The 23750-nt window shown below is 44.1% G+C and overlaps 1 protein-coding gene and 1 pseudogene across 1 annotated transcript in view; one reads left to right on the top strand and one right to left on the bottom strand.

The window, feature by feature from the left end:
* LOC124722288 (protein artichoke-like) overlaps window positions 1–23750 on the top strand; it is a 408123-nt gene that overhangs the window by 342780 nt on the left and 41593 nt on the right. The window lies entirely within an intron of this gene.
* Window positions 3436–3553, bottom strand: LOC124723382 (annotated as a pseudogene).

The raw sequence follows: 23750 nt of genomic DNA, 5'->3' as shown, positions 1-23750 counted from the left end.
CCCCCCTCCCACTTCCTGTGTTTTTTCCTTTGGGCACCCTACCTCCCTTCTCTCTCCTTTCCCCACATCCCCCCTTCCTCCACCCCTCTTCCCCTGGGCTTCCTCCCTTCCTTCCTCCCCCCTATCTTCCCAGCCCTTGGCATCTCTGCTCTCCCCTCTCTGACCTCCCTTCTCCTCTCTTGGCAGATCCCTGGACTCGTACACGCTCAGTGGACATTCGCGCGCCGGAGATCATCGCCATCAGTGTCTCGTGTGTGTGCCTTTCTGTTTGTGTTCAGTGTTCTTTCGCCGTCACGCCACCACCGTTCACCTGTGCGGTCGCAGTCGTCCGTGTTTTGTGCACCGTGTCAACAGGTTTTAGTGTTTTTTCTTGTCCAGCGTGAACGGCTTCATGTATCTTGTTTCTCGTGTCTACAGTTTTTACCTGCCATTTTTATTGTATTATCTGTACCTACTTTCTGTCATTTATTGTACCACTCGCGGCTGAAGAGCAGCTTACTATGGTGCTGACAGCCCACCTTAGCACAAGGTGATTAAAATAATAATAAAGAAAAAAAAAGACGTGGAAAACAATGTAGTCGTTGCCGTAATGCGCAACGGAGCGATTTATCTTACGCCCAGAAGGGTTCGATAATTGGCTTTCGGTCCAAGGGCGGAAGCATTTCCGAAACGGCTACGTTTGCAAACAGTTCACATTCCGCCACGATTAAAGCCTATGGTGCATGGCAAAATAGCACTACCCAAAACCGACGCCGAGGCAACTGTGGTGCGCCACGGGTCATAGATAACAGGGGTCAATGAGGGCTGCGGAGATATGTACGGGAGAATAGACGTGCAACTGTTGAGCAACTAACCACCCGCTGAACCATGGTGCTAGGAACAGTGGGTCCTCAACGACAGTTCAGCGAATGTTGCTGCATACAGGCCTCTGCAGCAGGTGCCTGGTTCATGCACCCATGCTAACTGCTGTTCATCGGCGACGAAGGCTGAAATTAGCATGCCAGTACCGTAACTGGACGTCCACTGAGTGGCAAAAGGTGGTCTTTCCAGATGAATCACGTATTATGCTCCATCTGACAGATGGCCGTTGGAGTGTATGGTCCTGCAGCAATCGTCGTAAGGACCCAGGCCGGACGAGAGAACGTTATGGTCTGGTGTGATCTCGTCATTCTGGAAGGTATAGTGGATTAACACAACTGTGCATCTATCCTTGGGGACCATTTACAACCCCAGAGGTAGTTAGTTTTTTCCTCGGTACAGTGGCATCTACCTACAGGACAATGCAACGTGTCACACAGCTTGCAGCTACATGTGTGGTTCAAAGAGCACCAGGATGAGCTTGTTATACTTCCTTTGCGACTAAACTCCCCAGATTTAAACCCAATCAAAAATCTGTGGAACCACTCCGAGCGGGCTGTTCATGCCATGGATCCGCAACCGTGAAGCCTAACGCAGCTGTTCGCGGTAGTGGAGTTAGCATGGCTTGACATACCTGTCGGTACTTTCCAGAACCTCACTGATCCTCTTTCTGAACGACCGCGGTGCAAAAGATGGTTATTCCGGCTTCTGACAGGCGGTCACATTAATGTGACTGAACCGTGTAACACAAAAACTTGTAACTATGTGTATATATTCATCTGTACCTTGTCATGTTGCGAGGTCTTCGTTACCCTCATGGTAAATATTTTGCCACAATAATGCGACGTCATGGTAGTTATAGGACCTGTTTTTGTACTAAGCAAACTACATAAAAAGAAGGTATCTCACAACACATTTTCGAATATTTGCCGCACGAACATTAAAAAAATAAATCTTTCCTGTGCATATGCACATTTCCCTACGGTCGCCTCTGTAGATTGCCGTCATTACTACTTGACTTTCTCTACGCACCTGCTCTAGGTGACTTTTTTTTCCGCGCGCGATTAGCCAAGCGGTCTAGGGCGCTGCAGTCATGGACGGTGCGGCTGGCCCCGGCGGATGTTCGAGTCCTCCCTCGGGCATGGGTGTGTGTGTTTGTCCTTAGATAATTTAGGTTAAGTAGTGCGTAAGCTTAGGGACTGATGACCTTCGCAGTTAAGTCTCGTAAGATGTCACACACATTTTTTTAACTGTCTTTTTTGTGGTTTTGTTAGGAACTCAGCACTCGGGAAAAAAACGGTGATGGTAACCGAGATGGAACCAAAGAGAGTAGGAATACCGTCGTGCAAAAGGCAGAAAATGGTGAAATGTACTGAGGAAAAATTCAAGCAAGCGAGTAAAGCACGACATATGAAAATATGTAGGTTTGATTTTTTGTGGTTTACAGTGTTGTTACAGGATGCCATTTCTCAGCCCAGTTCCTCCTCTGAAACATGATGCGTTCAGTTTAAAGCGACTTTTTACTTTAGAAAATTAAAGCTATTTCTAGAGTTCACCAGCGCCATAGCTCGTATGGACGCTGCCATATTTTCTTGTGGTGAAACCGTTCAGATTTACAACGTTAAGGAGATGGCGGCTGCTCGCCTCTCAGGTGGCTGCACGTGCAATCCTTCCAGCAGTAAGTACTCAGCATTTTCGCGTACATGACGTGACACTATCGGGCTGTTATTGATAGACAAAGCGAACCGAGGACCATTCCATAACAGGAGCTAACTTGGACGCATGAGTAGATGTCGCCAAATTCTAGATCCAAGTAGTGCGCACTGTAACCTCGCAGTGCAGCCACTGCAAATGATCGAGGAACATGCCTTCGGGGTCAGCCTCGGGGGTTTGCTGTTAACGTCACTACATTTACTGCCGACTAGATGGGGAAAGAAGGCAGAATAGGTAATTCAACGAGCAAGCAATAAGTTAATGTTGAGCAAGTCAGTAGTGTGCAAATTACGAAATGAGGCACATGATACCGTGCGGAGCGGAATTCAAGTATGTGCTCCAAAGAACAAGAAGCAAGTTGCCCTTAGTAAGTGTCACATCGACGAGATGGATAAATGTGTTATTAGGTAGAATTTTCTGCGCTATTTTGAACAACACAAAGAAATACAGCACTCCGTCCTCGGGCCACAACTGGCCCATCAAATGGTTCAAATGGCTCTGAGCACTGTGGGACTCAACTTCTGAGGTCATTAGTCCCCTAGAACTTAGAACTAGTTAAACCTAACTAACCTAAGGACATCACACACATCCATGCCCGAGGCAGGATTCGAACCTGCGACCGTAGCGGTCTCGCGGTTCCAGACTGAAGCGCTTAGAACCGCACGGCCACTTCGGCCAGCACAACTGGCCCATCGGGACCGTCCGACCGCCATGGCATCCGAAGCTGAGGATGCAGATAGGAGGGGCGTGTGGTCAGCACACCGCTCTCCCGGTCGTTATGATGGTTTTCTTTGACCGGGGGCGCTACTATTCGGTCGAGTAGCTCCTCAATTGGCATCGCGAGGCTGAGTGCGCCACGAAAAATGGCAACAGCGCATGGTGGCCCGGATGGTCAACCATCCAAGTGCCGGCCACGCCCGACAGCGCTTAACTTCAGTGATCTGATGGGAACCGGTGTATCCACTGTGGCAAGGCCGTTGCCCACAAAGAAATACAGGGGGTGGATAAAACTATAGGAAGATCAAAAACACAACACATTGCCATGGCTAATAAGGCGCAGGAAACATGTTGGCGTTCAAAACAGCTTCCCGTCCTCTCGGAGTGGATAAATACGTTTCCTGTACGGTTTTCAAGTGAATATGAGGTGACAAAAGTCATGGTATAGCGATATGCGCATATACAGATAGCAGCAGTATTGCGTACACAAGGTATAAAATGGCACTGCATTGGAGGAACAATCATTTGTACTCAGGTGATTCAAGTGAGAATGCTTCAAACGTGATTATGGCCGTACGACGAGAATTAACAGACTTTGAACGCGGAATGGTAGTTGGAGCTAGACGCATGGGACATTCCATTACGGTAATCGTTATGGAATTCTGTATTCCGAGATCCACAGCGTCAAACGTGTGCCGAGATTACCAAACTGTATGCATTACCTCTCACCACTATCGATAGCAGCGGCGTTTGCGTAAAGTTGTCAGTGCTAACAGACAAGTAACATTGCGTGAAATAATATCATAAAATAATGTGGGACGTACGATGAACATATCCGTTAGGACAGTGTGGCGAGATTTGGCGTTAATGGGCTATGGCAGCAGCCGAACGAAGCGAGTGTCTTTGCTAACAGCACGACATCGCCTGCAGCGCCTCTCTTGGGCTCGTGACCATATCCGTTGGACCCCAGACGAGTGGAAAACCGTGGCCTGATCAAACGAGTCCAGATTTAAGTTGATAAGAGCTTATGGTAGGGTTCGAGTACGACGCAGACCCCACGAAGTCAAGAACCCAAGTTATCAACAAGGCACTGTACGAACTGGTGGTGGCTCCATTACGGTGTGGGCTATGTTTACATGGAATGGACTGGGTCCTCTGGTCCAACTGAACCGATCATTGACTGGAAATGGTTATGTTTGGCTACTTGGAGTCCATTTGCAGCCATTCCTGTACTTCATGTTCCCAAACAACAATGGAATTTTTATAGATGACAGTGCGCCATGTCATGTTGTTCGCAGTTGGTTTGAAGAACATTCTGGACAGTTTCAGCGACTGGTTTAGTCACCTATATAGCCTGACATGAAGTCCATCGAACATTTATGGGCCATAACCGAGAGGTCAATTCGTGCACAAAATCCTGCACCGGAAACACTTCTGCAGTTATGGACGACTATTGACGCAGCATGGCACGTTATTTCTGCAGGGGTCTTCCAGCGACCGTGCCACGTCGAGTTGCTGGACAAAAGAGGTCCGACACGATATTACGATGTATCCCACGACTTTTGTCACATCAGTGTATACCATTCTTCCTGCAAACTAGTGGCATGTTCAGGTAACGATGATGGAAGAGGATAGCGATCACACAAGTTTCTCTCCGAAGTAGACCACAAGGGCTCAATTTTATTGTGATCTAATGACTGTGGTGGCCAGTGGAGGTGGGACAATTCATCCTCGTGCTCATAAGAGCAGTCCTGGTTGATACGAACTGTGTCGTCTTGGAACACAGTATTACTATTCGGGAACAAACATTGTACCATCGGATGGACCCGTTCAGCCAAAATGATCACATAATGCTTGACAGTAATGCGACCTTGCAGGGTAACCATGGGGTACATGGAACGCCACGTTAAGGCTACCCAAACAATCACCGAACGGCCGCCAGATTTCACCCTTCACGATCACCCAAACATACTTTCGTCGGCGTTGTGACATAGCGGATGACGTTTTCCACATTACCTGTATGCGGTATAACCCTTCGATACGGTGCCTCTTGAAACACTGAACACTTCAGTTGCCTTGGTTACTAAGCACCCACCGTACAGGCACCAACAATTTGCCCTTGTTCCAATTCACTGATGCACTCACAACTACACAGAACCCTGTTCTGCCCACTACTGACACTCGTAACGCATTGAGGACCTGGCACAGATGACGTTCGTTGTCAAATACAGCAGCGAAACCTTCAGGCTTGGCGAGCATCTGCATTTATGTTCAAGCATGCATTTCTCTCGGTATTTCCATATTTTTGTGCATCTTCTGTACGAACTTAGAGAAAACTGCACAGCGTTTTTAATTGGTTTCAGGCAAAGCCTCTTCACGAGTTACAGTTACGTCAATGATACAAACAGAACAATTGTCTGACCTCAATACAAAACATATGTGACAATGTATTACATAATCGAACTGTACAAAAGTAAGCGATGTGAGACATAATTGCCCTAGAAAGTGCTTCAGTCTGACTGCGCCATAGAAGTTTTTAATATAAAATCTGACTTGGTATATACACTAAATGTCGTGTGATGACGGCCTCCCGGCGTGTAGACCCTTCGCTTGGTGCAAGTCTTTCGATTTGACGCCACTTCGGCGACTTGCGCGTCGATGGGGATGAAATGATGATGATTAGGACAACACCCAGTCCCTGAGCGGAGAAAAATCTCCGACCACGGCGGGAATCGAACCCGGGCCCTTGGGATTGACAGTCTGTCGTGCTGACCACTTTTTTTCTTCTTTTTTCTTTTTTTTTAGATTTTATTACACAAATCCAGATTTCGGCTAGTAGCTAGCCATTCTCAATGCTCACCATGATAAGTTACATAACAGTCGCTGAGTGCACCCACTTTCCGAATGGAAGGCAACGTGTAGAAGTTATTTTTTAAGTTGCGGTAAAAGAGAATGCCAACTGGGAGAAGTGGAATGAGGCACACTCAGCCAACTGCAGAAACTAGAAATCTGCGGTGCCGTCAGCTGAGAAGTGCCAGGAATGAAGTGAGATGACCTTTTTTTTCTTTTTGCAGAATGGTGTAACAATAACAAACATAAACTGCTTCTAGCATTTTTTTTAAATATATAAGACAATGACTTTTATAAAATAAAATTTTTCTGGGAAACGTAAATAAGTGGACTTTTTTATATAATAGTGAAAAAAGTATCCTGCTTTTGTCAGTACAAAACATTAACCGTCTACGTTCCTCTTTTGGGCGCGTACCTCGCTAATCCCGTTATACCTCGCGTTGGTGTCGGGTACGTCTTCACGTGTGGTTGTGGATCCTCTCCACTGCCCTGGTCCTTTCTTGTTCTGATACGTATAGACAATAATTACATTCTCCTACCCGGGACACCCCTACTGGGTGGGGGATCAAGCAAGGCACTCCCTAAAAAATTTGCGTAATATGTTCGATATCTCGGATGTCTCATAAGCTGTGAGTAGTAAGGCCCAAAAGTCGAGCACATTCTTACTGCCGTGTCGGAAAAGATAACGCACAGTCAAACCTCAAATCCAAGTCACTGCGTTTGTCCTTGTTCGGGGATAATATGTCCTATCTGGAAGAAGTAGTATGCGTGGTTCTATTGTTTGTGGCCCCACCCGAAGGAGGAAGGCGATCATTTTTTTGACCAAACACCATACGTCCGCCGAAGGTCCGCATATCAGGCGATGCTCCTCTGTGTCTATAACATTGCACTGCGGACACAGTGGCTCGTCCGCCATATGAATTGTGTGCAACCTGGAACGAGTCACGTATTTCCCATTTACCACCTGATACCACAGTGCGCGCGTTCCCTTATCAAGGTGTGGGTGGTGCACTGTACGCCATACCACTGACCACGTAACTGTTGGTTGGCGTCGCTCTACGGCATTATTCGGTCGTCGTCGAGTCAAGATGTGATATATATCACGTGCCGTTACCGTCCTGGTAGTCGGTAGTTCCATATGTACATAACTGTGCTCCACAAAAAAGATTCGCATATGGGCAAGCGATGGTGAGATGTGAGACACCGCTACCGGAGCCGAACGAGAAGGTGGAGCGAGTTCGTCTATCAAGGTGCCCGTCAGACTGGTCTGGTGTCGTGTCCACATCTTTATCATTGTGGTTCCATAAATAGCCACTGCTCGGTCGCGTACGTGGACTAGTCCAAGACCTCCACGACTACGAGGAAGGGTGAGGGTTTCGTATCCTACCTTAAAAAGCAGACCTGTGCTCACAAAATATCCTAGTGCCGCCAGGATTCGGTGGGCCAACACCACCGGCATAGGAAGAACTTGTGCCAGGTGGGGGATGCGAGAAGCTAGATAAATGTTGGCAAAGGTGACCCGTTGTATCATATCCAGTGCCCTTAACATGTGACTTCGGACACTCGCACGAATTGTTTGCAGAAGATGTCTGTAACTCAGTGCTGCCGTGCGTCGAACGTCTGTAGTGAAGATAATTCCCAGGCATTTCATCTTGTTGATCGGCTGTAATGGTGCTACACTTCCTGTCCGGAGTCCTCTACCGATGTTCATCGCTCCCGACTTTGCCATGTTCTGGCGACTTCCCGTAGCCATACAATACAAATTAATCCAATGCAAGGCCGCTCTCGCCTCGTCGCCCGACCGTGCTAAAAACACTAGGTCATCTGCGTATGTTCGGCATATAAACTTGTTGTGGCTTATCGTCATTCCTTGGAGTCGATTCCGGAGCCCGCAGAGCAGCGGCTCGACAGCGATGGCATACAATATCGTTGACAGCGGGCACCCTTGTCTGGCCGATCGTGAGATGGTGATGGGCCCCACCAAGCGTCCATTGATGAGCACTTTGGATGCGGCTCCGTGGAGTAGTCTCATGACGACGGTGACAAAACTTTCCGGAAATTTCATTTTAGTCATCACGTCCGCGATATAAGCATGACTCAGCCTGTCAAATGCGCGATCGAAGCCTATCGATACCAATACACCCCGGAGACGACATGTTGATGCCAGTGCGATAACATCGCGGTAGTCGCTGAGTGCCGTTTGTATATTGCTATCTCCTCCTAGCTGGGTTTGGTCGAGTGATATCACTTGGCGTATTACGCGTTTAAAGCGTGCTACAAGTATCCTGGCGTAGATCTTGTAGTCGCAATTAAGAAGGGTCAGTGGCCGGTAGGCCTGTATCCCTCTGCCGCCAGATGGTTTGTGGATGGGGATGATCATTCCTTCCACGAAGGAGGGTGGAAGTGGCACGTTGGGAAACATCAATTCGCAGTACATGGCAGTCCATCGTGGAGTCATGAGATATTTAAATGTACGATAAAACTCTAACGGAAACCCGTCGGGCCCCGGCAATTTGTGCGACGCTCCCTTATCAATCGCTTCCATTACGTTGTCAACTGTGACTTCACCTCTTAACTTCCGGTTGACCGTCTCGTCGAGACACGCGGAGAGCACTCGTCGGACCTCATGAAAGGCTGCCTGATCGTGTTCCGCTTCTTCATAGAGATGACCGTAGTGTTCCACAAAAGCGTTGGCAATGTCTTTTTGCGTCGTCATACGGCGACCATCTGGCAGTACGACCGTCTGTATTAAGGTTCTGCGGCTACGTTGTTTTTCTCTGATAACGTGATACATCGACGGTGATTCTCCATGGACTCGTTCAAAGGCCCTTGCACGGATTGCGACACCCTCCAGACGGTGGCGCGTTGTGGAAATTATTTGGGCCTGTGCTCGTTTTATACCGGCACGACGCTCCTGTGAAGGTGCTTGTACAGAAAGTTCGCGGAGCATCGTGAAATAAAATTCCGTCGTGTGTCGCCTCCACATCATCTGCTCTCTTCCGTATGCAATTAACGCTCGGCGCAATGCAGGCTTAACGCATTCCAGCCACCACAGCAACGTCGTCGGATATGTCGGGAGGCGTCGTTCACACACGTGCCAAGTGTCTTCGATTAAGCGTGTAACGACAACTGTACATGTAATAATTTTTTTCTTTATGAATTTAGATAAATTAATGTAAGCAATGCTTTGAACTTCTTTTTCGATTCTTTTCGCGTTATGTTAAAGAGACTGTGAGCATCTTTTGAAATGAATATTATTATTTATGTTAGATTTCCAAATAATGTGGTAATCAAAGGGAAGTGTATTTATTGTTAAAACTATTGTAAGATGTGAAAATTGTAATTTATACACTTGGTCCATACGTAGGTAATGCATTAGGATATGTGAAGTAGAAAACCTGTGGTGAATACCCTACCTGTAGGGGAGCGGGAAAAGGCGAGCGCGGGAAAACGCACACTGGCGCGGCTCGGCACAACGGGCTCAGTATTACAGTCGGAGGCGAGCAACGGTCGGAGTTGGGTGTCGGTCAGAGGAACATGTACTGTACCGAGGAGGCTACCCAGGAAAAGTGGATTCTATTGAGCCTCGGATGAACCGATTCCGACGACTACTTGGCATGGCTATATTCTGAGGCACAAAATTCGAAAGATTACGACGCTAAGAAGATGGAAAGTGCCGACGTTGTGTGAGCCTTAGCCGTGCTTGCATGTGTGCCGTGCTGCCCGCTATCTCGCTGCCCGCCAACCGCCGCACCGACTTGCACAGGTCAAACATTTATTTCATCTTTAGAAGTGTATCTGTGTGGACCAGTGTCGAAACTGTTTCTAACTGTTCAATAATAACGTGACTTTTACCAGAATTGCCTTAGCCATTACTGATCCTGATCACTGACCTAGACAGGGTCCTTACCTCGTATTGTGCAACCCGAGTATCCTGAACTGAAAGTTTAATGTTAGTGTTAACGAAAATTATCAGGAGATTAATCTATGCAATAAAGAAGTCTAAAGTTCTGTGTGTTATTGCAAATGTTGGTAAAGAACAAAAGTATGACTAAATTGGAAGAGAGTTTTTTGAATTGAGTTAGCGAAGTTATTTAATTAATTTGAGACAGAAATAATGGCAGTTAAATAATTCAGAAGTGAGACAAAAGAGTAGTTATCCATAGATTGATAATTTTGAGTGTTAATTTGCCTTCAGTACTTAATAGTTTCAGTTTAACGACCATAACAGTTTCAGGGTCCCCCCCCCCCCCCCTTCTCTTGTCCATTCTTTCAAATCTTGAAATGTGCTGATCAGATTTGACCAGTAAAGCTAAATTCTATATTAATCCTAAGTGTATTAGTGTTTTTCCATCTTTAATAGTGACATTGTGTGTGTACTTTCAAGATTGTCGATGCTAGGGCAGTCTATGCCCGATTTCAGTCTGATCAGTATACAAAATGCAGTTCGTAGTAATCATTGCTGTGTGGTGTTGTGTAAATTTAGCTCGTCCAAATTAGTACAAAAGGAGAAAACTTTAGTTCAGTGGATTTTTACGGTTCCAAACTTTGCCATATAACGCAACGTTACTACGTGTAGTTATACTTGTACATGCACCCACTTGTACAAGGAAAAACTCACTCATTGCCTAAGTAGGCTGGCGACCGAATTATTAATTATAGGTAGCATCTACTGTGTGTACTTCTTGTCCATGCGAACGAGTAATTATACTTTACATTTGCTTGATGCATCACTGTAGTTACTGACTGAGTATAAGTCCGATCTTGCTTCTATTAGGTACACGCGGTCAACTTATGTACTAAAATCCTTGTTTATAAGGTGAAGCCCGTGAACTTATTACAGTACAGGCTTTATAGAGCTAACGTACGTCCGAGTGGGCGGTAGCGTTACAAGTGGCTTCCCGGTGACAGGACATCCAGCTGTTGTCGGTTACAAATTAATGTAAATACCGAACAGTGGATGTTCAGTGGCACGAATAGCACTAAAAGTCAGTAAAATAAACTGCAGTGGGAGTCAAGTATAATAGTGTGGTGTAATTGGCATTCAATATGGACAGGAACGTAGGCAGGGTAGATGCGCCAAGCGAAATGGAGAATGCGGCTGGCAGTAGCCGGAGTTTACGCCGCCAGATAACAGATGGCGTTAGCGGAAGACAATTGGCGTACATACAATACCATGAACACGTCAACGAACGGATTGAAATATCGAGATCGTCTCGAATACAGCAAGGGACAAAACAGAAAGAAGAGGGTGACTTTGTAGATGATAGTGGGTACGTGAACGAATCCACTGACATATTTGATTCTCCACAGATAAAGAAAGAACCGAAAGAAACTTATGAAGTAGAACCGGAACACACGGATTCCGTAGAACAAAACAGTGTAAAAATTGTAAGCATGAACGACTTATTTGAACAATTAACCAAACAAATTGCAGGACAGAATGAGCAACTTCAAAAACAAGTCGGCAATCAGGTTAATCAGCTTAAAACACACGTTGCAGAGCAACTCAAAACACAGAATGAACAGCTCAAAACACACGTGGATCAAATTAAAGCACGGGTCGAAGGACAGGGAATAAAAATTAGTAAACAAATAGAACAGGTAGAACAAAAAGTGGGTAATTTAAGTTCTGTGGTGAATACTCTGAAAGTTGAAATTGATGTTATTAACAAAAATATGGATACTATGCAGGAGGAAATTGGAAACATTAATAGTAGATTCGATGTTGAAATTCTCAACATCCAAGAGAAAGTAGAACCTCTGGTTGAAACTAAGGTAGACGAAAAAGTTTTCGGTCTTAAAACTGAGATCGTAAACGAATGTCAACACGGGATATCACAATTGAAAAAGGTAGTTTTAGACACTGAAAGGGATTTAAGTAAAAAAGTAACCGGATGTGTTCAAAATTGTGAACAAAATACTACGAAAATTCAAGGCAGAATTTTCGATCTGGAGAGCAAAATTAAAGATAGGCCTGGTGTTGTCTGTAATGGCACACCGATTACGAAGCTGTTAGAAGGCGAGGAACGCTTCGATCCAGCCAAGAAACATAACGGGTGGCATCCGTTAGATTTTATCAAAAATTGCGAGAGAGTATTTCCTGAGCACTTGTCTGATCAGGAAAAGATAAACGTTGTAATTAGCGCCTTAGCAGGTGATGCTAAGCGCTGGGGAATAAATTTAAATATCGAACGAATGACGTTCGAAGAATTCAGGCAAAGATTTACGGAAGAATATTGGTCTGAACAAAAGCAGGACCACCTATGGCGCGAGTTTATCATGGCCAAACAGCATGATAACCGGGGCAGACATTCTTTGAAAGATTTCTGTGAGTATTGGTACCGAAAATTGACACACTTAAGAGGTAGAAGATCAGATTCAGAAATTATCTGGGAGTTATATAAAAAGCTCCCAGAAGATTCAAAGAGGTATGTAGGAAGCAGTCATCGCAGCTTCCAAGCATTTCTCGAAAGAGTCGAAGACGAAGATCATTGGCGCGAAAGTCGTGCCAATTATCAAAATTTTGGTAACCGTAATAACCGAACCAATGACGAAAGAAATGACGGCGATGGATTTCGCGTCAATGTAATACAGAGAGGAAGAGGCAGAGGAAGAGGCAGAGGAAATTATCCAGGTCGCGGTAGAGGGTATACCGCGCAAAATAATAACGACGCGGGAAACTAATTTTCGCGAACGTTGCGGGCCAAACGGAAGCGGACAATATATACAGGCCCCGATTTAAGAAAAGATACCGGACCGACAGTAATATAATGAGACAAGTTAGAGGCAGGCGTGAAACAACGCAACGTGTTGGGGCGAAACAAGCGTCAGGTGCGAGCCAGAATGAGTCATCTCTGCCGCACAGAGCGCTAAATGTTAACAGGCGAGTGGAGCATCAGAGGGCAACGGCCCGGCCTAGCAGAACAGCTGTTTGGAAAGAAGCCGCTAGCAATACGGCAGCAGTAGGTACGAACATAGCCGTCAGAGCTAATGAAAATTTTACGAGTGATAATTCTGTGGCAAAGGAAACAATAAATGAAACTGTGAATACACAGAGAGGTGCGGTTAGCAGTGTTTGCAATGAGATAAAAGGCGAGGATGAATTAGCAGAAGTAACTGATTGGCGTGTGCAGATCGATGATCTGTACAAGGGCCTAAAGCAATGTGAGTGGGAGGATTTTAAGAAGGAGGATGAGGCGAAGAAATTAGTTGGTGGAAAGAGAGATAGTAGGGACGTCCATAAAGTGACGTGGCCCAAATTTGAAGAGGGGAGAATAAATAGCGCTGCGCAAAGTACGCGTGCTGCCGATAGGAGGAAGGTTAATGATAGGAAGGGTTTGGAGGATGAAATCCTCAGCATTGACGAAGAAATAACTTCTGCTAACAGTCCGCCAATAGTACGAGCTGCTACCGAGAGGCACCGTGGAGAAGGGGCAGATGATTACCTGAAAGTAATTAAAGTCCACGAGAATTACACCGAATATGAAGTCACAGTGGATGTGAATAAAGCTGAGGATGAGGCCGTTTTGCCAAAAGAGGAGATTGAATTGAAATCCAAGCCTGACGACAATACAGAGGAAGAACTTAGTGCCTGTCTCAGAAAAGCTTTTATGGTAGAACCTGATAGCGATCCAGAATGGTCGGATTCCGACGATAGTTCAGATGATGAAAGATACGCAAATACAGACGAAAATGAATGTACTAACTCTCCCTATTGTGCAAAACTAGCGTACTTAAGTGAATCTGATGTTGAGGAAGAGAGTAGTGGTGATTCTAGTGAAGATGAAATTTCAGGTGTAAAGGAAAATGAATATACTTTTACTGAAAGAGGGTATGAGAAAATCAGTGAAAATAATAGGGATGCAGTTAATTGCGATATTGTACCTAATGATGAAGAAACTTCAAAACAAAATCCAGACGTTGAGACCGAACAAAGAAAGAAAGAACCACCGGACGACCCAGGGTTTATTTCGCAAAGAGTTCAGGTAATTAATGACTTTGAACTCCCAGAACCCAAGAAACCGCCAGATATATGTGAAGTGAATGTTAAAAGCATATCTTGGGACGATGTTATCGTCGACCCGGATTTGCTCAAGGAAGACCACGATAGTGAAAAACATTCGACGGTTAAACAAACTATAATACCAGTTGAAATTTATAACATGAAATTGCAAGTACTTCTTGATACTGGATCTCAGATAAGTGCAATTTCCCAATCGTTTTTCGAACACATTTGTGATAAGCCTGGGCTAGTAATTATGTCAGTGACAGGTGTAAAAATTGTTGGTGCAACTGGTAAGGCTAGTAAGCCGGTAAAGAACCAGATTTTGGTTGAATTTAGTATAAAAGGACAAAACTTTGAACACGATTTTTTGTTGTGCCAGACTTGAGTACTGAAATGATTTTGGGGATAGATTGGTTGGATAAAGAAAAAGTTATTATTGATTGTAGCCAGGAAGTGATCAAAATTGATAGTACATCTAGGAATTTAGAAGTAAAATTTGAGGAAAGTGGGAAAGTGTTTGATTCAGAAATCGATTCTTTGTTGTTGGAGATCGACCAAGGGAATGATGGGTTGACAAACAAGTACGAGGTGTACCATGTCCAGAGAATGTTAAATGAGAGTGACGAGCAGGGGCATGAATTTAAGGGAATGGTGGAAAATTTAGAGGGAATATCTCCCGAACAGAAAGCAGAATTGCTTGAAATTTTAGATAGTAACAGCCCCGTATTTTCGGACAAACCTGGCCTAGTTAAGAATTCTGAATACCAGATTGAGACCATAGAGCATAAACCTTTCTTCGTAAGACCGTTTTCGATACCCATATCAAAGAAGCAGGCTGTTCAAGTGGAAATAGATAAAATGATAGAGTGGGGGGTAATCGAACGAAGTAGCAGCGAATATAATAGTCCCCTTATCATCGTGAACAAAAGGGATGGGGGAGTGAGAGTAGTTATCGACGCCAGGACTTTGAACAAAATTGTAAAGAAGGAAATAGATAGACCTGACAATCTGGACGAAATGCTCCAAAAATTTTATAACGTAAAGTATTTAACCAGTCTGGATATGACAGCCGGATACTGGCAAATCCCATTAAGTAAAGAATCCCGTAAATATACCGCTTTTCTATTTGCCGGGAAATGCTATCAGTATAAAGTAGTGCCGTTTGGGCTTAGCACTTCTGTGGCAGTATTTATTAGGGCACTGGACTTTGTGTTAGGGAGAGAACTGAGTTCCCGACTAACCATTTATGTAGACGATTTACTGATTGCTACAGAAGCATGGCAAGAACATTGCGAGTTATTGCGGAAAGTTTTTGTTGCTCTACAAGCAGGGGGCTTGACACTTAAGTGGAAGAAATGTGAATTTGTGAAATCGGAAATAAAGTTTCTGGGGCACATTATTACTACGACCGGTATTGGCAGGGACCCGGAAAAGCTAAGTGCAATAGCAGAGTGTCCAGCTCCTAGAAATAGAAAACAGTTGAAAGCTTTTTTAGGTTTATGTGGGTTCTATAGAAAATTCGTCAAGGGGCAAGTTTTTAATAGTCCTCATTTGAATAATTTACTTAAGAAAAATAGTGCTTTTGTGTGGACTGAAGGGTGCATGAGAGATTTTGAAAACTTAAAAGGGGAACTTTTGAATGACAATATTTTGCATCACCCTATGTTGTCAAAACCTTTCCATATGAGTACTGACAGCAGTGCTTATGGAATTGGCATAGAAGTTTTCCAAGAAATCTGTGAAGGAAAAGAAATCGAACACAGGACTATCGCATTTGCAAGTAGAACTCTAACAAAATACGAGAGAAACTACACTATTTCGGAAAAGGAAGCTTTAGCCATTATATGGAGGCTAAAGAAATTTAGAAATTATCTGTGGGGCCATAAGCTCATCATACATACTGACCACAAAGCTTTAACTTTTCTTAAAGATTGCCGTTTACTTAATGGTAGGCTGACTCGTTGGGCTTTGTACCTACAACAATTTGATTACGATATTTGCTATGTTAAAGGTACTGAGAATTATGTGGCAGATGCTTTATCTCGATTGCCTAATGGTATGAGTGAAGTGCCAAATGAAAATGGTGAAGAGGGTACTTTTCAGATAAGGTATATGAAAGAGGTTTCAGGAAAGAGGAAAATGGAGCAGATATGTAAAAATATGAGATACCATCAGAATGAGGATTCAACCTGGAAATCAGTGAAGGTAAATTTTGACAGTGTGCAGTATCCTCAAATTAAGAAGTATTACAAGATCTTTAAAGGCATTTTATATAGGAGGAAAGATTTAGCCACTGAGGAATGGAGAGTATGTTGGCCACACCAGTTTGATACCGAGGTCATAGACTATTTTCATTTAGCATTGGGGCATAGTGGGCCAAAGAAGTGTTTGGATAAATTGAATAATGTAATAGTGATTGTTGGTAGTGTCAGTAAGAAGGTAAAGGAACGAATTAAGTCATGTGATGTCTGTCAAAAGGCCAAAGTGCCGAACAAAACTAGTAGGGGACGAATGCAAAGTACGTTGCCTGAAGACACCCTAGACTTATTATCGGTGGATTTATATGGTCCCCTCCCAAAGACTTCGGGAAATTGTGCATATATTTTGGTGATTTTGGAAGTATTTTCAAAATTTGTGAAATTATACCCCTTGAAAAAAGCAACAGCAAAAGCTGTATTTAGTAGGATGGTCGAATACTTCAGGACCATCGGAAAACCCAAAGCAGTACTATCTGACAATGGACCCCAGTTCATATCCAAAATTTGGAAGGAAGGAATGGAGAAAACTGGTGTGGAGGTTAAATATATTGCCGCCTACCATCCTGCAAGCAACCCGGTTGAAAGGTACATGCGAGAAATCGGGAGATTGTGTAGAACATACTGCAGTCACAATCATAGAGCCTGGGGCAGATTTATATCGGATTTTGAGAATGTCATGAACACATTACATCATGAAACTACTGGATTTCCACCAGAGGAAATTTTGTTAGGCAGAAGTAGTAAAAGTTTAATTGAAGAAAAACTAGAGTTTCCACCTTGTACAAGTTTGGGATTGGATCAAAAGAAAGAATTGGTGATAAAAAGGGCAAAGCAAAAAGCTGAATCTAGATCAAGAAGACACGATAAAAATCTGAAAGTGTCAAAATTTAAAATTGGGGATTATGTTCTTTTAAAAACCCACGAAAAGTCTAGTGAACTGAACCATGAAATTTCCAAATTTAAATATATTTATAATGGACCATATATAATACAGAACATTCCACACGACAATGCTTACTACCTAATCTACCCAAAATCCAAAAGACCTTTAGGTATAAGAAATATTGTGGACCTGAAACTGTATGTTCCTAGAAATGAGTGATATAAGGATAATCAGAAAGCGACTTGCAGTAAATGTGCTGTATCTTATGCTGAACCCAAGTTATTCTAAATGTAACTAATATTTTTAAATGTCTGTATACCCTTGAAAGTGTGCTAATGTAGTTATGTGAGTTTCAGATTACCAATTGTACTGTAACTGTAAAACTGTATGGAGAAAAGGACTAACAAGAAAGGATAAATGCTATCAGCCAGATAAAAGATGGGACTGTCAAAAATGAAAATGGGCAGTGTATGAACCATAATATGAAGGACTGCCAAATACCAATGAGGGCAGATAAATAATCGATGGAAAATTGTAAATCTGATCCAGGAGATGTGACAATATGAAGTAAAAAGGACTGCCCTAATCCGCATAATAGGCAGCAAATATGTGTAGTTAATTTTCTGAATATATGTGTGTGTGTTTTGTTTAGTAAGTAAGGAAATGGACTGCTATTCAAAGCAACAGCGACAAATTATCTTATAGTGTATACAAAATATGCAATTGTTTTTGTAGTTAAATGTTTGTATTCCAGAATTTTAAATTATTTCTTTGAGAAATTTAAAAAAAATTATTAAATTGCTATTTTAGTAATGTTATGATGGGAAGTTGGACTGTGCAAAAGGCACTTGAGTAAATGACAAGTAATTATTCTTGATGTGTTAAAAAAAGTGTAAACCTATATACAGTGAGTAAAAGGAAATATGTAGTGTAAATCTTTTTGGACATTTAAGTACAGATTCAGAACCACTGTATAATTGTAAGATTTAGTGTTCCCATAAAATTTGGACTTAAGAAAATTTTCTGGAAACAGGGGCATGTGTAACGACAACTGTACATGTAATAATTTTTTTCTTTATGAATTTAGATAAATTAAAGTAAGCAATGCTTTGAACTTCTTTTTCGATTCTTTTCGCGTTATGTTAAAGAGACTGTGAGCAACTTTTGAAATGAATATTGTTATTTATGTTAGATTTCCAAATAATGTGGCAATCAAAGGGAAGTGTATTTATTGTTAAAACTATTGTAAGATGTGAAAATTGTAATTTATACACTTGGTCCATACGTAGGTAATGCATTAGGATATGTGAAGTAGAAAACCTGTGGTGAATACCCTACCTGTAGGGGAGCGGGAAAAGGCGAGCGCGGGAAAACGCACACTGGCGCGGCTCGGCACAACGAGCTCAGTATTACAGTCGGAGGCGAGCAACGGTCGGAGTTGGGTGTCGGTCAGAGGAACATGTACTGTACCGAGGAGGCTACCCAGGAAAAGTGGATTCTATTGAGCCTCGGATGAACCGATTCCGACGACTACTTGGCATGGCTATATTCTGAGGCACAAAATTGGGAAGATTACGACGCTAAGAAGATGGAAAGTGCCGATGTAGTGTGAGCCTTAGCCGTGCTTGTATGTGTGCCGTGCTGCCCGCTATCTCGCTGCCCGCCAACCGCCGCACCGACTTGCACAGGTCAAACATTTATTTCATCTTTAGAAGTGTATCTGTGTGGACCAGTGTCGAAACTGTTTCTAACTGTTCAATAATAACGTGACTTTTACCAGAATTGCCTTAGCCATTACTGATCCTGATCACTGACCTAGACAGGGTCCTTACCTCGTATTGTGCAACCCGAGTATCCTGAACTGAAAGTTTAATGTTAGTGTTAACGAAAATTATCAGGAGATTAATCTATGCAATAAAGAAGTCTAAAGTTCTGTGTGTTATTGCAAATGTTGGTAAAGAACAAAAGTATGACTAAATTGGAAGAGAGTTTTTTGAATTGAGTTAGCGAAGTTATTTAATTAATTTGAGACAGAAATAATGGCAGTTAAATAATTCAGAAGTGAGACAAAAGAGTAGTTATCCATAGATTGATAATTTTGAGTGTTAATTTGCCTTCAGTACTTAATAGTTTCAGTTTAACGACCATAACAGTTTCAGGGTCCCCCCCCCCCTTTCTCTTGTCCATTCTTTCAAACCTTGAAATGTGCTGATCAGATTTGACCAGTAAAGCTAAATTCTATATTAATCCTAAGTGTATTAGTGTTTTTCCATCTTTAATAGTGACATTGTGTGTGTACTTTCAAGATTGTCGATGCTAGGGCAGTCTATGCCCGATTTCAGTCTGATCAGTATACAAAATGCAGTTCGTAGTAATCATTGCTGTGTGGTGTTGTGTAAATTTAGCTCGTCCAAATTAGTACAAAAGGAGAAAACTTTAGTTCAGTGGATTTTTACGGTTCCAAACTTTGCCATATAACGCAACGTTACTACGTGTAGTTATACTTGTACATGCACCCACTTGTACAAGGAAAAACTCACTCATTGCCTAAGTAGGCTGGCGACCGAATTATTAATTATAGGTAGCATCTACTGTGTGTACTTCTTGTCCATGCGAACGAGTAATTATACTTTACATTTGCTTGATGCATCACTGTAGTTACTGACTGAGTATAAGTCCGATCTTGCTTCTATTAGGTACACGCGGTCAACTTATGTACTAAAATCCTTGTTTATAAGGTGAAGCCCGTGAACTTATTACAGTACAGGCTTTATAGAGCTAACGTACGTCCGAGTGGGCGGTAGCGTTACAAGCGTCTGCACTCAGGTTCCCTGAGGTGTGCTGTATTCAGTTTCCAAGCACTGCGACTCCTCCACACTTGTTGATGACTCAAGGAGACCGTGCATATATATGCTATGTGATCTGAAAAGGCGACAGGCCACAATTCCGCATCGAGGATCGCAGGTTCGAGACGACGTGTTACGTAAATGCGATCGAGACGACTTGTAGAGTGACTCGTGACGTAGGTGTAGCCACGTCTGTCGCCATGTATCGTCTCCCATGTATCAATCAGATTCATGTCCTGTATGAGTTGCCGCAGCTCCGGGCACGAAGTATAACGTGGGTGTTGATCTTTTGGTGCGAGCACGCAGTTGAAGTCGCCTCCAAATAAGACGTGTTCATATCGACCTAAGAATAGTGTTGCAACCTCCTCTGCGTAAAATCGGGATCGGTCGCGCCGTCTGTCTGACATCGCTGTTCCGCTGCCGCCGTCGGTAGTAGGTGTAATGTATGTATCGTATTCATAGAGGTCGGGGAAGCTCTCAACACATACTTCCTGCAGCAGAACGATGTCGACGTGGCCGGCCGAAGTGGCCGTGCGGTTAAAGGCGCTGCAGTCTGGAACTGCAAGACCGCTACGGTCGCAGGTTCGAATCCTGCCTCGGGCATGGATGTTTGTGATGTCCTTAGGTTAGTTAGGTTTACCTAGTTCTAAGTTCTAGGGGACTAATGACCTCAGCAGTTGAGTCCCATAGTGCTCAGAGCCATTTTTTTGATGTCGACGTCTGACGCATGCAACATGTCTCGTAATAATTGCAATTTGACAGGCGTTCTGATCGTATTAATATTAATAGAGGCTGTTCGATATGCCTGCCGCTGTTCCTCAGTGCGTAAAGCGCACATGAACGCTTATGTTAATTTGTGTGCTGCTGCCCGGTGACATGCTGTCTGTGCGTCAGTCTGCATCTTCTGCGTGGTTAACATCCGGTGGACGCAGCACTCGCCATTGCAGGTGCTTCGTCGGTCTGTGGGTCAGTATCGGATTCTTCGGCCCAGTTCCTGTGCTGAAGGTCCAGCTCCCGTCGTGTCTCTCCAGTCTGGCTGACAGAAGGCGGTGGCGTTGCTGCGGTGGGTGGAGGGACTCCTTCCGTCGGCTTTCCGTCCGGTGTGTCTGTATGCTAACCCTGTCTAGCCTGATTCGCGTCGTACTGCTGCGTGGGAGGTAGAACGTCCCGTTGCGCATCCGGATGTACGGTATCCACGTTACACCCAAGTCCGTCCGACGTGGACTGTAGTAAGCAGGTATCCGACGGCGCTAGCCGTCGTTTCTTGTGGCGCTTCGGCGATCTGTTTGCGCGTGTGCGCCTCCGTATCCGAGTGCGGAAGTGACTCCCGATGCTCAGGGACGAAAGCAGCTGTCGGCACAACCGCAGGATCAATTTCCATACCTCCTACCGATCCTTTCCGCTCGGTTAAGGGCGTCGTCGGCGCCGGAGCGGTAGAAGTGTGCGTCGTTTCGTCACTGGAGGCGGTCTCTGCTGCAGTCGGTTGCCGTAAACTGTCAGGATTCTGTAGCTGGTCATTCTTCGGGATGGGATCTGTTCGAAATGCGTCCGCATATGTTAGTGGCAGCGGCGTCAACGTGGTCGGAGGCACGGGTTCGCCGTTTGGAACTTGCACTATCCTCCACTGCATACAATCGGAACGGACGTGGCCCCCTTTCCCGCAACCTGAGCATGTTTTGGGTTGTCCATCGTAGATGACTATAGCTCTGCATCCACCGATGAACAAGTACGAGGGTACATGTTGTGTCAGTTCTATTCTGATTTGACGCACCCCATTGAGTTTGGACCATTTTTCCTCAACGTGGCTAAGCACTCTTCCATATGGGCGTAAGGCGTCAACGACCAAGTCAGACGGAACCTCGAAGGGAAGTTCGAAAATACGTATGTTTCGTAAGCCCAGTCCTGCGTGATCAATAGTTACTTCTCCAACATGTCCACCAGAGTGACGAAATTTGAGTCCATGTTTATTATCTCGGATGATTCTGTCACATACTGCATCGTTAATCAGCTTGACGTAAACGACACTGCTCACTATGGAGAGGTGGATTCCGATAAGTTCGTTGTAGTCAAGTTTAACTTCGTCTCGTAGGAACCTTTCTGTTTCGTAGGCTTTCGGTCTCGCATATTCATTCGAAAAACTAATCTTGAGAGTCGACTTTCGGTATGCATGTGCCATTCTATATCGAGTCGTCTAAACGCGCGAGTACGCCGAAGAGGTAAATAACTGCGCGAGTGCGAACTTCTCCGGCAGGGACGTAAACAGACGACCGTGCCGTAGCACCGCCGAAGGCAGACTGTCCACTCAGCTACCGGGGGCGGACGGTATATACACTGAAGAATTCATAATGAAACATCAGGGAAGCTCCTCAAATTTTATAGCTCCCTTTCACAAATACTTATGAAAAGGCAAATACATTTGGGAGCAAACATGTTCGTAGAACTAATAGCTATTCTAAGAGAAAAATAATCATTAATTATTAAAATACTTTTTGGTGTAATTGTTCTTGGATAATTCCATTTGCCGGCCACGGTGCCCGAGCGGTTCTAGGCGAGTCAGTCCGGAACCGCGCTGCTGCTACGTTCGCAGATTCGAATCCTGCCTCGGGCATGGATGTGTGTGATGTCCTTAAGTTAGTTAGGCTTAAGTAGTTCTAAGTTCTAGGGGACTGATGACCTCAGATGTTAAGTCCCATAGTGCTCAGAGCCATTTGAACCATTCGATTCCATTTATCACATTATATTAGTATATGTCAACTTGACCAGAAGAAGGGATCGGTTGGTAGGACATGTTCTGAGGCATCAAGGGATCACCAATTTAGTATTGGAGGGCAGCGTGGAGGGTAAAAATCGTAGAGGGAGACCAAGAGATGAATACACTAAGCAGATTCAGAAGGATGTAGGTTGCAATAGGTACTGGGAGATGAAAAAGCTTGCACAGGATAGAGTAGCATGGAGAGCTGCATCAAACCAGTCTCAGGACTGAAGACCACAACAACAATTAGTATATGTACAATGTCGTCTTCAATGAGACAGGAATCACATCTTGTATGGGATATTAATTTTAACAAATGTCTGTTTTTATTAGTATTCATGTAACGCCGAGTTGAGAAACTAAAATGGTTCAAATGGCTCTGAGCACTATGGGACTTAACCTCTATGGTCATCAGTCCCCTTCAACTTAGAACTACTTAAACCTAACTAACCTAAGGACAGCACACAACACCCAGCCATCACGAGGCAGAGAAAATCCCTGACCCCGCCGGGAATCGAACCCGGGAACCCGGGCGTGGGAAGCGAGAACGCTACCGCACGACCACGAGATGCGGGCTGAGAAACTAACCTTGACGTGAAATCTTTTGCTGAATCGCCCAATAGTATATGCCTTTGATACAATGGTCCGTGTCTACTGACAAATCCTATTCCGGTTTTGTTTGGTTGGCGAGTGTACTAAGAGAATCACTGTGTGGTAGGGGTACATCGGTGGGAACACATCCCCACTGTAGATTAATCACTTGAAACAACTCCTTTGCTGTGTTGAGACTCCTTAGTATATCATGTGCCAGTGGAGTTACAGTTTTTTCTTCGGCTATCCTCGTAAAAGACTGTTGGGCGCTCGT

Source organism: Schistocerca piceifrons, chromosome X (genome assembly GCF_021461385.2).
Source record: "Schistocerca piceifrons isolate TAMUIC-IGC-003096 chromosome X, iqSchPice1.1, whole genome shotgun sequence".
Lineage (NCBI taxonomy): Eukaryota > Metazoa > Arthropoda > Insecta > Orthoptera > Acrididae > Schistocerca > Schistocerca piceifrons.
This window is presented reverse-complemented; position numbering and strand designations above follow the sequence as displayed.